General features: G+C 47.6%; 1 long non-coding RNA gene across 1 annotated transcript in view; it reads right to left on the bottom strand.

Moving 5' to 3' along the window:
- LOC116594475 overlaps positions 1-17,674 on the bottom strand; it is a 55,546-nt gene extending 37,872 nt beyond the window's left edge. The window contains exon 1 of the long non-coding RNA XR_004287240.1: positions 17,457-17,674. This is a non-coding gene — a long non-coding RNA (uncharacterized LOC116594475). The remainder of the gene's footprint in view (positions 1-17,456) is intronic.
- Between the last annotated feature and the right edge of the window lie 964 nt (positions 17,675-18,638).

Here is an 18,638-nt window from a genome sequence, read left to right as displayed (position 1 = left end):
AGATTAGTTGACCATAGAGTTGAGGGTCTATTTATGGGCTCTCTATTCTGTTCCATTGATCTATGTGTCTGTTTTTGTGCCAGTACCATGCTGTCTTGATGATGACAGCTTTGTAATAGAGCTTGAAGTCCGGAATTGTGATGCCACCAACTTTGGCTTTCTTTTTCAATACCCCTTTGGCTATTCGAGGTCTTTTCTGGTTCCATATAAATTTTAGAATTATTTGTTCCATTTCTTTGAAAAAGATGAATGGTACTTTGATAGGAATTGCATTAAATGTGTAGATTGCTTTAGGTAGCATAGACATTTTCACAATATTTATTCTTCCAATCCAGGAGCATGGAACATTTTTCCATTTCTTTGTGTCTTCCTCAATTTCTTTCATGAGTACTTTATAGTTTTCTGAGTATAGATTCTGTGCCTCTTTGGTTAGGTTTATTCCTAGGTATCTTATGGTTTTGGGTGCAATTGTAAATGGGATTGACTCCTTAATTTCTCTTTCTTCTGTCTTGCTGTTGGTGTAGAGAAATGCACCTGATTTCTGTGCATTGATTTTATATCCTGACACTTTACTGAATTCCTGTACAAGTTCTAGCAGTTTTGGAGTGGAGTCTTTTGGATTTTCCACATATAGTATCATATCATCTGCGAAGAGTGATAATTTGACTTCTTCTTTGCCGATTTGGATGCCTTTAATTTCCTTTTGTTGTCTGATTGCTGAGGCTAGGACTTCTACTACTATGTTGAATAGCAGTGGTGATAATAACATCCCTGCTGTATTCCTGACCTTAGCGGAAAAGCTTTTAGTTTTTCTCCATGGAGAATGATATTTGCGGGGGGTTTTTCATAGATGGCTTTGATGATATTGAAGTATGTGCCCTCTATCCCTACACTTTGAAGAGTTTTGATCAGGAAGGGATGCTGCACTTTGTCAAATGCTTTTTCAGAATCTATTGAGAGTATCATATGGTTCTTGTCCTTCTTTTATTGATGTATTGTATCACATTGACTGATTTGCAGATGTTGAACCAAACTTGCAGCCCTGGAATAAATCCCACTTGGTCGTGGTGAATAATCCTTTTAATGTACTGTTGAATCCTATTGGCTAGTATTTTGGTGAGAATTTTCGCATCTGTGTTCATCAAGGATATTGGTCTATAGCTCTCTTTTTTGATGGGATCCTTGTCTGGTTTGGGGATCAAGGTGATGCTGGCCTCATAAAATGAGTTTGGAAGTTTTCCTTCCATTTCTATTTTTTGGAAAAGTTTCAGGAGAATAGGAATTAGTTCTTCTTTAAATGTTTGGTAGAATTCCCCCAGGAAGCCGTCTGGCCCTGGGCTTTTGTTTGTTTGGAGATTTTTAATGACTATTTCAATCTCCTTACTGGTTATGGGTCTGTTCAGGCTTTCTATTTCTTCCTGGTTCAGTTGTGGTAGTTTATATGTTTCTAGGAATGCATCCATTTCTTCCAGATTGTCAAATTTGTTGGCATGGAGTTGCTCATAGTATGTTCTTATAATAGTTTGTATTTCTTTGGTGTTAGTTGTGATCTCTCCTCTTTCATTCATGATTTTATTTATTTGGGTCCTTTCTCTTTTCTTTTTGATAAGTCGGACCAGGGCTTTATCAATTTTATTAATTCTTTCAAAGAACCAGCTCCTAGTTTCGTTGATTTGTTCTATTGTTTTTTTGGTTTCTATTTCATTGATTTCTGATCTTTATGATTTCTCTTCTCCTGCTGGGCTTAGGGTTTCTTTCTTGTTCTTTCTCCAGCTCCTTTAGGTGTAGGGTTAGGTTGTGTACCTGAGACCTTTCTTGTTTCTTGAGAAAGGCTTGAACCGCTATATATTTTCCTCTCAGGACTGCCTTTGTTGTGTCCCACAGATTTTGAACCGTTGTATTTTCATTATTATTTGTTTCCATGATTTTTTTCAATTCTTCTTTAATTTCCCGGTGACCCATTCATTCTTTAGAAGAATGCTGTTTAGTCTCCATGTATTTGGGTTCTTTCCAAACTTCCTCTTGTGGTTGAGTTCTAGCTTCAGAGCATTGTGGTCTGAAAATATGCAGGGAATGATCCCAATCTTTTGATACCAGCTGAGTTCTGATTTAGGACCGAGGATGTGATCTATTCTGGAGAATGTTCCATGTGCACTAGAGAAGAATGTGTATTCTGTTGCTTTGGGATGAAATGTTCTGAGTATATCTGTGATGTCCATCTGCTCCAGTGTGTCGTTTAAGGCCTTTATTTCCTTGGTGATCTTTTGCTTGGATGATCTGTCCATTTCTGTGAGGGGAGTGTTAAAGTCCCCTACTATTATTGTATTATTGTTGATGTGTTTCATTGATTTTGTTATTAAATGGTTTATATAGTTGGCTGCTCCCACGTTGGGGGCATAGATATTTAAAATTGTTAGATCTTCTTGTTGGACTGACCCTTTGAGTATGATATAGTGTCCTTCCTCATCTCTTATTATAGTCTTTGGCTTAAAATCTAATTGATCTGATATAAGGATTGCCACTCCTGCTTTCTTCTGATGTCCATTAGCATGGTAAATTCTTTTCCTCCCCCTCACTTTAAATCTTGAGGTGTTTTCGGGCTTAAAATGAGTTTCCAGGAGGCAACATATAGATGGTTTTTTTTTTTTTATCCATTCTGATACCCTGTGTCTTTTGATTGGGACATTTATCCCATTAACATTCAGGGTAACTATTGAGAGGTATGAATTTAGTGCCATTGTATTGCCTGTAAGGTGACTGTTACTGTATATGGTCTCTGTTCCTTTCTGATCTACCACCTGTAGGCTCTCTCTTTGCTTAGAGGACCCCTTTCAATATTTCCTGTAGAGCTGGTTTGGTGTTTGCAAATTCTTTCATTTTCTGTTTGTCCTGGAAGCTTTTAATCTCTCCTTCTATTTTAATATAGCCAAGCTGGATATAGTATTCTTGGCTGCATGTTTTTCTCATTTAGTGCTCTGAAAATATCATGCCAGCTCTTTCTGGCCTGCCAGGTCTCTGTGGATAAGTCAGCTGCCAATCTAATATTTTAGCATTGTATGTTACAGACTTCTTTTCCCAGGCTGCTTTCAGGACTTTCTCTTTGTCACTAAGACTTGTAAATTTTACTATTAGGTGACGGGGTGTGGGCCTATTCTTATTGATTTTGAGGGGCATTCTCTGAACCTCCTGAATTTTGATGCTCATTCCCTTTGACATATTGGGGAAATTCTCCCCAATAATTCTCTCCAGTATACCTTCTGCTCCCCTCTCTCTTTCTTCTTCTTCTGGAATCCCAATTATTCTAATGTTGTTTCATCTTATGGTGTCACTTATCTCTCGAATTCTCCCCTCGTGGTCCAGTAGCTGTTTGTCCCTCTTTTGCTCAGCTTCTTTATTCTCTGTCATTTAGTCTTCTATATCGCTAATTCTTTCTTCTGCCTCATTTATCCTAGCAGTGAGAGCCTCCATTTTTAATTGCACCTCATTAATAGCTTTTTTTATTTCAACTTGTTTAGATTTTAGTTCTTTTATTTCTCCACAAAGGGCTTTTATATCTCCTGAGACGGTTTCTCTAATATCTTCCATGCCTTTTTCGAGCCTGGCTAGAACCTTGAGAATTGTCATTCTGAACTCTAGATCTGACATATTACCAATGTCTGTATTGATTAGGTCCTGAGCCTTCGGTACTGCCTCTTGTTCTTTTTTTTTTTTTTGTGGTGAATTTTTCCACCTTGTCATTTTGTCCAGATAAGAGTATATGAAGGAGAAAGTAAAATACTAAAAGGGTGGCAACAACCCCAGGAAAATATGCTTTAACCAAATCAGAGGAGATCCCAAATTGTGAGGGGGGAGAAAGGGGATAAAAAGAGGTTCAAAAAGAAAGAAAGAAAAAAAAAGAAAGAAAAAAAGAAAACAAATAAAAGTATAAAAAAGAAAAAATATATATATATTGGATAAACTAGTTAAAAAACTTTAAAAAAAGAAAAGGGTAAAAGTTAAAAAAAATTTTAGCAGAAGAAGAGAAAAAAATGAAAAAGAAAAAAATTAAATTAACTGCAAGACTAAAAAATCACAGGGAGAAAGCCATGAGTTCCGTGCTTTGCTTTCTCCTCCTCTGGAATTCTGCTGCTCTCCTTGGTATTGAAACCTCACTCCTTGGTAGGTGAACTTGGTCTCGGCTGGATTTCTTGTTGATCTTCTGGGGGAGGGGCCTGTTGTAGTGATTCTCAAGTGTCTTTGCCCCAGGCGGAATTGCACCGCCCTTAGCAGGGGCGGGGTGAGTAATCCGCTCGGGTTCGCTTTCAGGAGCTTTTGTTCCCTGAGCGCTTTCCGTAGAGTTCCGGAGGACGGGAATACAAATGGCGGCCTCCTGGTCTCTGGCCCGGAGGAGCCTAGAGCCCAGGGCCCCACTCCTCAGTGCGCCCTCAGAGAACAGCGCCCAGTAACTCCCGTCTGCCTGACCTCTGGCCGCGCTCCGAGCTCACCGAGCCCGCGACCGGGTCAAGGTAACCCCGAGCTGTGAGCTCACTGTCAGCTCTGTCTCTGTAGCCGGCTTTCCCGTTCCAATACCCGCAAGCTCTGTGACACTCAGAAACCCCGGATCCTTCTGTGACCCTGCGGGACCTGAGGCCACGCTGACCCTGCGTGGGCTTCGCCCCGGTTTAGCCTCTGGAGCGATGTCCCTCAGTGGAACAGACTTTTAAAAGTCCTGATTTTGTGTTCCGTTGCTCCGCCGCTTGCCCTGATCCGGCCCTCCCCCGGGGTGTATCTTCCCGTCGCTTTGGATTCACTTCTCCGCCGGTCCTACCTTTCAGAAAGTGGTTGTTTTTCTGTTTCCGGAATTGCTGTTCTTCTTCTCTTCGAATCCGATGGATTTGCAGATGTTTGCAGTCTTTAGATAAGCTATCTATCTGATCTCCTGCTAGCTGAAGTAGTCTCAGCCTGCTAATTCTCCACCATCTTGACTCCTCCCCTGTTAAGATGTTTTCACTTGGGTGTTGCTTTGGGACCTTTGATTCTTCTAACTTTTAGGAATACATGATTACCTTTCTTCACTGTAAAATGGTCTAAAAAAAATGTCTTATTTAAGCATGGACATATTTTAACCCACTGAGCCACCCAGGTGCCCCAGCATTGACATATTTTACTAAAAGGCAAATAAACTAACCCAAGCTAACCCCTAACCCTAACCTAGAGACTGAGTACCATATTAGTTTTCTACTGAAACTCAAACAAATTTCTATAAACTTAGTGACCTAAACAACAGCAATTCACTCTCTCATAGCTGTGCAGCTCAGGGTCTAGTGCAGGGGGTGGGGAGGGGTGGGGGGCAGGGTTGTGGTTCCAGGGGAGAATCTCTTCCCAGGCCTTTTCCCCCTTGGGGAGGATGAATCCTACATTCCACAGCTCACAAGCCCTTCCTGCATCTCCAAAGCTTCTAGAAGGAATGTGGCTCTGCTTAAACCTTGCTTTTAACTCAGCAAGACCCAGTTTTGTCTGAAGGCCTATGAAACTATGGTGAATGCACCTGAATTACTTTAAGCCACTACACTGACCCATGCAGGAGTGAAGTGAGGGTCAATTTCAGGGATGAATTCAGCATGGAGGTTAGAGCTATTTGGGTCAGAATCCTGTTGAGGTTAGGTGCAGGGTGAGGGTAGGTTAAGGGTTAAGGTCACCTGAAGGTCAAGGTTAGTGAGAAAGTGAGCATCAGGGTGAACAGGGTCAGAGTCATAAACAGTGCTTCAGGGTTAATGTCAGGGTCAGTTTTAGGGTGTCAAGTTATGACTCCGTGTGAACAGCAGCATCAGATTACTGGGAGAGTGGGGTCCAGTTCAGGTTCCGGGTGAGAGCGGGTTTCAGATCAAAGTCAACATCAGAGTCAGAGTGAAGGTAAGGGTCAGTGCTGGGTCAGCACCATGGTGAATGCGAGATTCAGAATCAGGTTAACCGTACACTGCAAGGCCAGGAACAGGGTGAAAGTCAGAGTCAGGTCATTTCCAAGGTGAGGGTCATGTTCAGGACACAGGACAAGGTGAGTATAGGGTCAGGATCAGGCTCAAGTGTGACATCAGCATGGTGGCTGCAAGAGTCTTCCCTCTCTTCCTCTCCCCTTTTATTATAACTACGTCGGTGTTCACAAGCAAACAAAAGTGCCTCTGATCATCACACCAGGGCACCCAGATTTCTCCGCACCTGTGCGTCAGACAGCAGGCAGACAGGGCCGTGAAGGGGCTGCGGATCCGAGGAAGAGGACGAGCCTGCCCCAGCCTGACTTGCCGGGTCTGGGGGAAGCACAACTGGGCGACACTCACTGAAGACAGAGAGTTTGTGGAAGCCCAGCCAGCAGGGGAAACCAGGCCCACCACCGAAGCAGGGTAGAGATGGGCTTGGGGTCAGAGGAGAAGGAAGAATCCGAGTCGGTCCCTCCCCAGGACGCCGCTGGCGAGAGCCTGCCCTTCAGGGCAGGTGGAAAGCCAAAATGGAGAGTGAGTGAGTCCATGACCAGGAAAGTGGGAGGAAAGGGAAAGAGGCAGACAAGAGCAACCCAAGACATTGGAGGAACACGTTCCCTGCTATCTGCTTCAAGATTTCTGCGAGAGATGTGCTTGTGGGTATCTGGGAGGCCCCTCACTGCAGGACACCCCTCGGGGGTGTGAGCACCCCCAAAGCAGAAAGACCTTCTTCAAGGAAGGTCATTCATCATATTTGACATTGTAATGACACTGTCTACCGTCAATCATAAAGAAAGCATCTTAAAGGCCGTCAAGGAACAAGAGGGTAAGCTACAATGGAGCCCCTGTTTGGCTATCAGCAGATTTCTCAGAAGGAACTCCATAGGCCAAGAGAGAGTAGAAAGACCTATTCAGTGTTAAATGATAAAAACTGCCAGCCAAGAAAGTCATCAAGCAAAGCTACCCTTCAGATTGAAAGGAGGAATAGAGGCTTTGCCAGACACATCAAAGCAGAGGGAGCTCACCACCACCAGACCAGCCTTGAAGGAAATGCTCAAAGAGGTTCTTCAGCTGAAATGAAAAAGCACTAATTCGTGACATAAACACAAATGAAAGTACATAAAACACTAGCAAAGGCAAAAAGATTAACACAATTACAAATGGAAACTCTGTATTAGAAGTGTGTGTTAACCACTTAATGAGAGTTTGGAGGCTAAAGGAAAAGAGCATGAAAAATAACCAAAGTCACTATCACTTCTCAGTGAATTTGCAGCATAAAAAGAGGTCCATTTTAACATCAAAACTACAGGAAAAGAGTAAAAGTGTGGAAACTTTACAGGGAATGAAAATAAGGAGCTATCAGCATAAAAGGACTATCTTACCTGACAGATGTTGTCTGTAATCCCATGGTAACAATAAAGCAGAACTTTAGACAAAACAAGGAAAGGGGGAAACCAAAGGCACTGTGGGAAACCAACACCTCACCACGGCAGGCAGAAACCGGGAAAAGAACCATCACAAGGCGAGACATAAGGTGGCAGTGCTCATTCTTACAGTATCAATAATCACTCTAAATATTAACAAGTTGAATTCACCAAATCAATAGGCAGAGTGGCTCCATGGATTAAAACAGGGGCACCTGGGTGGCTCAGGGGGTTAAAGCCTCTGCTTTCCGTTCAGGTCATGATGCCAGGGTCCTGGGATCGAGCCCCGCATCGGGCTCCCTGTTCAGCAGGGAGCCTGTTTCTCCTCTCTCTCTCTGCCTGCCTCTCTGCCTACTTGTGATCTCTCTCTGTCAAATAAATAAATAAAATCTTTAAAAAAAAAAAAAAAGAGAGAGAGAAACAACAACAGCAGCAGAATATGCATTCTCCTCAAGTGCCCGTGCGACTTTGCCCAGAAAAGACCACAGGTAGGACCACAACAAATCTTAGATTCATTTAACAAGATGAAATCACACCAACTATCTTTTCTGACCACAATGGTATGGAACTAGAAATCAGTAAAAGAAAAGCTGGAAGATCCACTAATATGTCGAAACTAAACAAAACACTTCTGAACAATCAATGGGTCAGTGAAGAAATCAAAAGAAAATTAAAAAATTATCTCAAAAGAAATGAAACTGGAAAGACAACATATCAAAACTTACAGAAGGCAGCAAAAGCAGCTCTGAAAGTTTAAAGAGATAAGTGCATGTATTACGAAACTGGAAAGACCTCAAATAAGCAACCTATCTTCACACCTCAAGGAACTAGAAAACAACATCAAATTAAACCCAAAGTTAGCAGAAGGAAGGACACAATAAAGCTCAGAGCAGAAATAAATCACACAGGAAGGACTGACGAAATTGAGAACTGGTTCTACGAATAAGATAAACAAAATCAACAAATCTTTAGCTAGACTAAAATAAAATAAAAGAAGAGAAAAAGTCTCAAATAAAATAAAGAGTGAAAAAGGAGACATTAGGGGCACTTGGGTGGCTCAGACAGTTAAGCATCTGCCTTCGGCTCAGGTCTGGATCTCCCAGCCCTGGGATAGAGCCCCACGTCAGGCTCCCTGCTCAGCATGGAGTTTGCTTGTCTCTCTCCCTCTCCTTTTGTTACTCCCCCTGCTTGTGCTCACTCTCTCTCCCTTAAATAAATAAATAAAATATTTTTTAAAAAGAAAAAGGAGACGTTACAACTGAGACTGCAGAAAAACAGGATTGTGAGACTAAAAATTACATGCCAAAACCTCAGGTAAGTTAGAAGAAAGAGATCCATTCCTAGAAACAAGTAACCTACCAGAGTGAATCAGGAAAAAATCAGAAATCTGAACAGACCAACTGAGACTAAAGAGACTGAATCAGGAACCAAAACCCTCCCAACACAGAACCTCCCCCAGGACCAGAAAGCTTCACTGGAGATTCTACCAGACAGTCGAAGAAGAATTAACACCAACTCTTCTCAAACTCTTCCAAAAAACTGAGGAGGAGGGACTACTCCCAAGAATCATCTTATGAGGCTGCCATTGCCCTGATACAAAAGCCAGAGAAGGACACCACAGGAAAAGGAACCTACAGACCAGTATCTCTGATGAATCCAGTTGCGAAACTGGATTCAAGAACACATAAAAAGGATTACACATCAGGACGCCGGGGTGGCTCAGTCGGATAAGTGCCTTCGGCTCAGGTCATGATCCCAGGGTCTGGGGATCAAGTCCCACATCAGGCTCCTTGCTCAGTGGGGAGCCTGCGTCTCCCTCTGCCTGCCACTCCCCATGCTTGTGTTCTATCTGACAAATAAATAAATAAATAATTTTTAAAAGAAGGATTATGTATCATGAGCAAGTAAGCTTTATCCCTGGAATGCAAGGATCATTAAACATGCACAAATTAATAAATGTGATCCATCACATTAATAAAGTGAAAGGGAAAAAAATCACATGACCATCTGAATAGATGCAGAAAAAGCATTGACAAAATACATAATTTCATAAACACCCTCAGCAGATCAGGTATGGAAGGAACACACCTCAATATATTAAGAGGCCTACGTTATGAGTTCACAACTAACAGTATATACTCACTGGTGAAACATTGAAAGCCTTTCCTCAAAGAGCAGGAAATGCTCACACACACACAACTCTTACTCAGTTTGGTATTAGAAGTCCTGGCTAAAGCAATTAGGCAAGACAAAGAAACAGGCACCCAAATCAGGGAGGAAGAAGTGAATCTGTCACTTCTTGCAAATAATATGATTTGCAAATAGTATGATTTGCAAATAATATGATTCAGTATATAGAAAATCTGAAAGGCTGTTAGATTTCAGTCCAGTTGCAGGATACAGAATCAACTCACAGAAATCATTAACATTCCTATACAGTAAGAATAAACGTCTGAAAAAGAAATAAAGAAAACTATCCCATTCACAGTAGCATCAGAAACAATAAAATAGGGGCGCCTGGGTGGCTCAGTGGGTAAAGCCTCTGCCTTCTGCTTGGATCATGATCTCAGGGTCCTGGGATCGAGCCCTGCCTCGGGCTCTCTGCTCAGCAGGGAGCCTGCTTCCCTCTCTCTCTCTGCCTGTCTCTCTGCCTACTTGTGATCTCTGTCTGTCAAATAAATAAATGAAATCTTAAAAAAAATAAAATAAAATAAAATACTAGGAATAAATTTAACCAAGGATGTGAAAGTCCTGTACAATGAACTACAAGACTTTGCTGAAAGAAATCAAAGAAATGGAAAAATAAACAAATGGAAAGATATCCCCTTGTGTTCACGGATCAGAAGATTTTATATTGTTAAAATGTCCTTCTTAAGGAAAAAAAAGAACAAGGCCAGATATCATACTTCCTCACTTCAAACGGTACTACACAGCTTCAGTAATAAAAACAGCATGCTGCTACATGGACAGACAAAAACAGACACACAGACCAGTGGAACAAGATAGAAGTTCTCAGTGAGAATACCTGCTTATACAGTCAAAAAAATATTCAACAAGGAAGCCAAACACACAATGGGCAAAGGACAGTCTTTTCAACCAGTGAGTGGGGAAAACTGGATGAGTCCATGCAGTGAAATTAGACCCCCATCTTACACCAGTCACAAAAATTCACTCAAACACACTAAAGACTGAAACAGAAGGACCTGGAACAATAAAACTCCTAGAAGTAAGTGTCAGGAAGTAGCTCCTTAACCTTGAATATGACACCAGCAGCACCAAAGACAAACATGAAAATGAACAAATATGGCTCCATGAAACTTAACACCTTCTGCACAGCAAAGGAAAACATTAACAAAATGAAAAATCTCTCAACAGAATGGAAGAAAATTTTGCAAGCCATACATTGGATAAGGAGTTTATACTGAAAACATATAAAGAACTCACAGAACTCAAAATCAAAAACAAACAATCTGACTGAAAAAACAGATAAACTGGACCTTTCTCCAAAGACTTTGCAACGGCCAGCAGACCCATGACAAGACGCTCCACACCACCGACTGTCAAAGAAACGTGAATCAAAACCACAATGAGATCACGTCACACCTGTCAGAGGGCCGATTATCAAGAAGACAAGAGATAGGAATTGCTGGCAAGGGTCCGGAGAAAAGGGAACTCTTCCACACTGTTGATGTGCTGTACACTGATTCAACCGCAATGGGAAACAATAGGAAGGCTTCTCAAAAAATTAAAAATAGACCCACCAATGACCCAGTGCAATTCCACTTCCGGATTTATACACAAAAGAAATAAAAACAGGATTTGAAGAGAGAGACGCACTCTAGTATTTACAGCAGCGTCGTTCACAATAGCCAGGAAGGGCCAATCAACAGATGAATGGATAAAGATGTGGGAAATAAATACAAGGGAATATGATACAGTCATGAGAAAAGAGGACTCCTGCCACTTCCAACAACATGATGGGCCTTGTGGAAGTTGTGCTAAGTGAAAATAAGTCAGAGAAAGACAAATACCGTATGACGTCACTTACAGATGTAATCTGCAAAAGCAAAACTCCCCAAAACGGAGAGAAATGGTGATTACTAGGGGTTGGGGAGTGGCGGGAACAGGGCAGATGTCACCTAAGGGTACAAATTTATAATGAATAGTGAGCACAGACAACAATACTGTATTATAATCAATAAACTTTTTGGAACCTAGAACTTAATTATTCTAAGGACTAAAAAGACAGAATAATCATATAATATGATAAAGGTGCTATCTGCTACAGTCATATTATGATATATCATGGATTAAGATACATAAATGTATCAACATGTACACAATGTTACATGTCAAATATATCTCAATTAAAAAAATGGGTCAAGGTCAAGATCTAGGTGGCAAGGCTGTGCAAGAGGGTCACAGTCTGGGACAGGATAAGCACCTTTGTCAGTTAGGGATTCGAGTAAGGTTCAGGGTGGAGGTCAGGGTTAAGTGAAGTTTCATGATCAGTATGTGGGTGGATCGGGGTCAGGAGGTTCAGGAACAGGATGGAGTCCAGCTGAGTTTTAGTCCGATCACTGTGGTGGAAGGGTGAAGGTTAGGGTTAGGGTGCGAATCAGGAAGAGGGTGAGGGTCAAATTCACATAAGTCCAGGGTCTGGGTCCTTGCCAAAGTGAAGGTTGGGTCAAGGTCAGGGGCAGTGTGAGGTTAAGGTTGAGCGTTGTCAGCAGGGTGTGAGGGTGTCTCAGGGTTGTTCAATCCAAGCTTGTTGAGTGTTAGAATCAGGGTCACGACCAGGGTTGAGTAGGCTCAGATCTGTGGGAGGGACGGAGTCTGGGTGATGGTTGGGTTTCATGGTCAAGGTCAGAGTCCAGTTTATCAATAAGAGAAGATCAGGGCTATGGTCACATTTAAATGACAGTCAGGTTTATGGTCAAGGTCATGATCAGAGTCTGGAGGAGGATTATGGTCAGTGTTAGAATTAGGATAAGGTCACAGTCAAGGTCATGATAAGGGTCAGATACCATCAGGGTATTTTCAGAATGAAGTCCTGACTGAAGATCAGGGTTATGTGAGGACATAGTCAGTGTCAAGTGTCAGAATCTGACATGATCAGGGGAGGGTCTGGGTGAGACCCTCAGGTAAAAGTGAGGTTGAGTGAAGGCCAAGTTGTGGGTAGGATTAGGGAAAGCATGTCTTTTAGAGTGAGAGTAAAGCTTAGGGTAGAATCAGAGTCAGAATAGAAAGTCAAGGTCAGGGTTGGGATTAGGGAATGTGAGGCTGAGGTTCAGGGTTAAGTGTAACAGGGTCATCGTCAGGGTGAGGGTCAAGGTCAGTGTCACAGTGGATTTGGTCAGCAATCCCTGCTCCACTGCACCATGTTCAGCTTCTGCAAATGCTACCTCCTGAAATGCTCTCCCGCTGAGCTGGGGTCTACCTCCCTCCCTGCCCGGAGTCCTCAGTGCTACCCGACCCTCCCTGTCCGCCTCCATGGGGACACATGTGTCATGAAGGCAGGGATCTCAGAACAGAATGTTCTCTACATGGACGGACTCCAAGCCCTCCGAAGATCCTGCGGCACAGGGCAGGAGCTCCACTGAAGCTTGTTTAGTAAGTGATAAGTGTCCATTAAGGCATTTCTGAAGGGAAAAAGAACATCTGGAAATAAACTGTCCACAGTAGTTCTCTCTGTGGAAGCATTACAAGAAACTTTCATGGCTCACTTGATGAATGTCCATACTGCTTAAAATTTTTTAAAATTAACATTAATTACTTTATAATTACCAAAAATGGATTTTTCCACTTTGAGAGAAAACAAAGAGCTCCAGGAAAAGTTCCTGGTAAAGTGACAAGACACTCATGGCACCGTCGCTATTACCCAAACCTCAAACAACTGGCAGCCTTTGGGGGAGCCTTGGAGCATCCTCGAAGGAACCCAGCTCTAGCGCTCTTCTCTAAGGAAGAAAGACAAACCAAGAGGCAAACAACAAGGAAGGCCCATTTATTCAACAGCAACTTTGGAAAGGAATCCTTGAGACAGCGAGGGGTGTACTTCCCGCCTCTGCTTCACTCCTCCCCACACGCCTCTGTCCTTCGCAGCTAGAGCCTGATGCAGACAAGGTGACTGTCTTAGATGTACTTACACACGGCCTTGGCGGGCACAGTCTGGAGGTGCAGACAGACGGGACGTTTGTAAAAGTGGGACAGCAGAGTCTCACTGCTGCCCTCCAGGAAGTAGAACTTGCGTGCAGGCAGCTGCCCGGGCCCAGGGCACAGATCTGCAGCTGGTGAGCCCGGCGCTTCAGGACCAGCGGGTGAGCCGGTCACCTGGGAAGGTGCCCAGCATGAACTTCGGGAGGAAAACATCCTCTGCTGTTCGCTCTGCAGCGTGGTCCCCCCACCCAGAGCCCTCCCCGCCCTGAAAGGACAAGGGCACCTTGAAGCCCAAACTCCAGCGGGAACATCCAAGACCTGGGCACTCACTTCCACTCCCAGCCTGGCTTCTTCTCTCTTCTTCTACAAATGGAATAAAAAGAATAACACTTAAAAGTTCAAAGTACATGATTTCATTACATTCACAAACAAATCCTGTGAAGTAGGTATTATCAGTTATCCTGGTTTTACAAAAGGGAAGACTGAAGCCTTAGCAGGGCAAAAAACGCAGATGATCCTTCCCTGCCTAGCCCTTGCTCACCGCGTCCCTTGGCCACCAGCTACTTCTGAGACCGGGACATGAGCTCTCTCACCAGCCAGGGTCATGGCCTCAACCAGCGGATTCTCAGGGTAGATCCTGAAGCTCCTACACCTCAAAAGTTCAGTACGTGTGAAGAGTCTCCCCACCCATCCCCACATCCCCGGATCCTGAAGCCCCTATGCCTCGTCCTGTATGCCTGAAGAGTCTCCACACTGAGCCCCAGACCTTAGAACCAGAACCCGGAAAGGGTGGGGGACAGGAATCAGTATTTTAAATTTTCTAGACAGATGGATCTCAAAACACCCAAGCTGAGAAGCCTCATGCGGAACAAAACCCAGCTGATCCCCATTAGTTCCCAGTACTTGAAGTCAGCATGAGCCATGAGCTAGGGAACAGTGAACCCTCGCTCCTAGGGGACCTAAGGGGTTAGGTTTCTGCATGCCCTTGGTTAAGACACATCAATATATAAGCTTGTCTCTTGTGTCTTTCTGCTTCAAGACCCCTTATTCAATACACATGACTGCTTAACCCTGAACCCTCTGCCCACGGCATTAGAACTCATGCCTGTAGGAAGCTTACCTAACATGCATATTTTCTCCCCAACGTATGTCACACCCTTCTTGTGCTTCACACTTCAGCATTGGGGCTATTTTAAGGCAGCAAAATCACCAACAAAAAGCACAAAACTGTTGGGGTGCCTGGGTGGCTCAGCTGGTTGGACGACTGCCTTCAGCTCAGGTCATAACCCTAGAGTGCCAGGACAGAGTCCCACCTCAGGTTCCTCCTGGGAAGAGGGTCTGCTTCTCCCTCTGACCTTCCTTCCTCTCACGCTCTCTCTTTCTCCCTCTTTCAAATAAATAAATAAAATCTTAAAAAAAAATAAAAGCAAAAAACTGGAAACATGGGGCACTCGTGGATCTCACAATAACACTTGTTTACAGCGTAAGTGGAAACAAGAAGGCAGCGCCCTTGGCAGGGAAGGTATGTGTGGGCGCCTGCTCTGTCCATGTGCCCCAGGGTGATTCGGGAATATGAAATCTGAGAACAAAACCCTCTGAATACGCAGGAGGTAGACAAACCTCTCACACGTGTTTACCTGGTGTTTGTGTGACAGCCACCACCGAGAACTTCAACCACTGGGTCCCCGCATCTTTGCACGGTGACAGCCAGCCCCTGTGGCAGGCGACGTGGTGGGATGTGTGGGCTTCCTTGTCAGTCACTGGCTTGTCCCCTTGCCCACTCTGACTCTGGCCCCTGGGCTCCAGGAGCACAGAGGGGCCGTGACTGCCTGCCCACCACCCAAGCCATGTCACCACCACCTTCATGCCCCCTGGTCCCTGCGACCCACTGCCCAGGGTGCTCCATACCCGTCCCACAGGCCCCAGGCCCTCCACCCCGGACCCTCCACCACCACCCACCTATCCGTCCGCCCCGCCCCCGGCCCGCTCTGGCCCTCCCCTCACCTTCCCAGCCCTCCAAGCCCAATCCCACCACCCCCAGGCCTCAGACCACCAGCCCCTCTGCCCTCAGTTTCCACACGCCCACCTCCCTGGCCCAGCCCCTCCAAGTCAGCCGCTGGGTCCCTGCCCCCCCCCCACCCCCCATGCCTTCCCCGCGGCACCTCTGCCTCCAGGATTCGCCACCACATGCCCATTCCACAGATCCCAAAGGTCACTCCGCTCTGACCATCGGCCCCCAAAACTAACACAAACCTAACGCACACATTCAGTACCCCTAAACACAACCCCAGGCCCGGCCCTCACCGTAGCTTTTGCCCTCAAGTCAGTCCTCTGTGACGGTGGCCACAAGCCAGCAGTGTGGACCTTCCGTGCTCCGGTGCCTTCGGCCGAACCCTGGGCTGGGTTCTGATCCCACCGGCCCCATAACCTTAACTCCTGCCCCGGCCCCAACCCTCGCCCCCCAGAAGAAGTGGAGAACGGTGGTCGCTCAGACCGGGAGGCAGGCCGTGGGGTGGACACAGCCGAAGTGGCCTGCGGTCCGGGGGCCACGGCGGGCGCCCTCAGGGTTTCCTCACCTGGGGTTCCGTGGAGGTTCCGCGGGACCGTGTCCCTATTTAGGGTAACACGCCCCGAAGCAGCCCGTGTCACACGGCGGACGTGGCTGGGAAGCGACGGCGGGGGGGTCTCCGTGCGGGGATGACGCGCGTCTGTGCTGCGGCGACCCGGCCCCGCAGATCCGAGGTCACCGCAGAGGACGCGTTGCTTCCCGACCCCCGCGGCCCCGCGTCGCAGAGCAGAGACGACGTCGGGCTCCGGGAGGGAGGCGGAGCCCGCCGGGTGCAGGTCCCCCCGCGGACGGCCACTCGCCCTCGCAGGAGGCCGCGGCCGGCGCGAGACTCGCGGGAGGACTCGGGGTCCCAGGTCCGCGCGGCGCCCGCACAGCCCGGTGGGAGCCTGAGGAAGCGGGTCGAGCCTCGGGCCGGCGGCCGGGGAGCCGGAGCCGCGGCGGGAAGGCGGCGGCTCCGCGTCCGTCCCGGGAGCGACCGTCCGTCCCGAACCCGCGTCAGGAGCCGCCGCGGGAGAGACGCCACCGTCCCGGCCCGCGGGGAAGCGGCGGGTCACGTCCTGCAGGGAGTCGCCGTCCCGCCGCCGGTGAGCGTCCCCGGCCCCCGAGCCCGGCCTGTCGCCCTCCCGGGACCCGCCTTCCCGCTCCCGGCGCCGCCCGCGGGGACGAGGTTCGCGGCCCGGACGCGCCCGCGGAGCCACCCAGAGCAGGGGCCGCCGCGCGAGGCGACGAGCGGACACAATCCCGCCTCAGCGTCCGCGACCCACGTCCGCGGCCCGGAGCGACCGGCGGGGAGAACCTCGGGGCAGCCTCGTCCGCCGCCGCGTCCGCAAGATCGAGACACCGGGAGCCCCGACCCGGGGGGGACAGGCCGGTCCTCTCACAGCCGCCGCCGCTGACCACGGACACGGAGGGGACGCGCGCGGACGGAGACGCTCGGGGCTCAGGAAACCCCCGCCGTCCCCGCCGCCGTCGACACAGTCCGCCCTCGCTCCCGGACGCCCGGACTCCGGCCCGCCCCGCGGCGGGTGTGGACGCGGGAAGGACGCGTGGGGCCCGGCGGGCGGGGCGGGGGGAGCGCGAGCCCCGAGGGGGCGGCCGCGCCGGGACCACCCACCGTCTGCGGAGCCGCAGGAGCCGCAGCAGCCGCGTCCGCGGCGCACGGACACAGCCGCGACCCGGGGCGCATCGGAGCCCGGACAGGGGGGACCCCACAGCCCCGCGCTCAGCCCCGGGGAGGCCGCCGCGCGGCACACAAAGCCGCGGAAGCCCACGGTCTACACGGCGCGCCCTTCCTCCGGGGGCCCTGCGAGCCCCGCACCCTCGGCAGTGCCCGCTCCGGCGGCTTCCGCTCACCTTCTCCTCCCGCCGCGGGCCCTGAGGGGGTGAGACCTGTCAGCGTGGACGCGGCCCCGCGGCCCCCACAACGGTCGGGGAGCGAGCGCGGGCACAAACATCCACCCGAAGCCTCAGGGTCGGTCCCGAAGCCTCGGGGTCGGTCCTGCGGAGGCCGCCTCGGTGCTGAGCTGCGGCGCAGCTCGGGAGCGCGGCGCGCAGAGGCGGAGGATCGCGCACGCCCGAGCCCTGCGGCCGAGCGGGACCTGGGCGCCCCTGCCGGCGGTGGGGAGCGCAGGGTGCGGCGCGCGGGCTCCGCGGGAGCGACCTGGCTTCCAGGACCCATTAAATTTTGGAAACTCAAACTGAAATGGAGACGACTATCCCCTGACTTCTCCAGAAACCATATGGAATGAAATGAAATGTGGGCACAAAGTTTGCAACTTCACCAAAATTAACTCAAAACTGTAGATAAATTTAGAATGTAAAACCATCAAAATACCCAGAAGGTTAAGGCAGGAAAGAAAATCCACATGACCTTGGCTTTGGTGTTAAGTTTTAACACAACACTAGGAACAAAGGAGAAAAGCTGATACCGTGTCCTCTGTAAAACTAAGACTTCTGCGCTGTGAAAGACCCGCAAGACGAGCCCCCGCAAACGGAGAGAACGTCCGCAAAACACGCATCTGATCAAGCCTTTGTATCCAAACTAGACCCAAAACTCTCAGAACTAAACAATGAGAAAACAACCTAGGTGAAAATGGGTAAGAATCTCAACAGACACCTGGACAAAGATGTACAGGTAGTAAATAGGAATAAAAAATCTATTCAATATCCTCTGTTATTAAGAAATTACATATTTAAACAACACTGACATCGCACGGCACACCAGTTAGAAATGCTAAACTCCGCAAAAAACGAGGATGACAATTGCTGGAGGGCCAGGGATGACAGGGGTCTCCTTCATGTTGGAGGGATGCACCTGGTGAGGGAACAGAAGGCAAACTGAGGACAAACCAGCAGCTGACACCCCCCACCCCCATTCCTGGGTGGGACGCGTGTGACATTATTCCAGTAATCTCACAACTGTCTTAAAGTTAATGCCTTGCCAGAGGCGTAAACAACCTTAACCTGACAATGGCAGGCCCTACAGTATCTGGTAGGTCCTCTTTAGCATATGAAAGTTCTTTCCAAAGCTCCCTT

The sequence above is a fragment of the Mustela erminea genome, chromosome 6 (assembly GCF_009829155.1).
Source record: "Mustela erminea isolate mMusErm1 chromosome 6, mMusErm1.Pri, whole genome shotgun sequence".
NCBI classification, from domain to species: domain Eukaryota; kingdom Metazoa; phylum Chordata; class Mammalia; order Carnivora; family Mustelidae; genus Mustela; species Mustela erminea.
The sequence above is the reverse complement of the archived record's forward strand: the minus strand, read 5'-3'. Positions and strand labels throughout refer to the sequence as shown.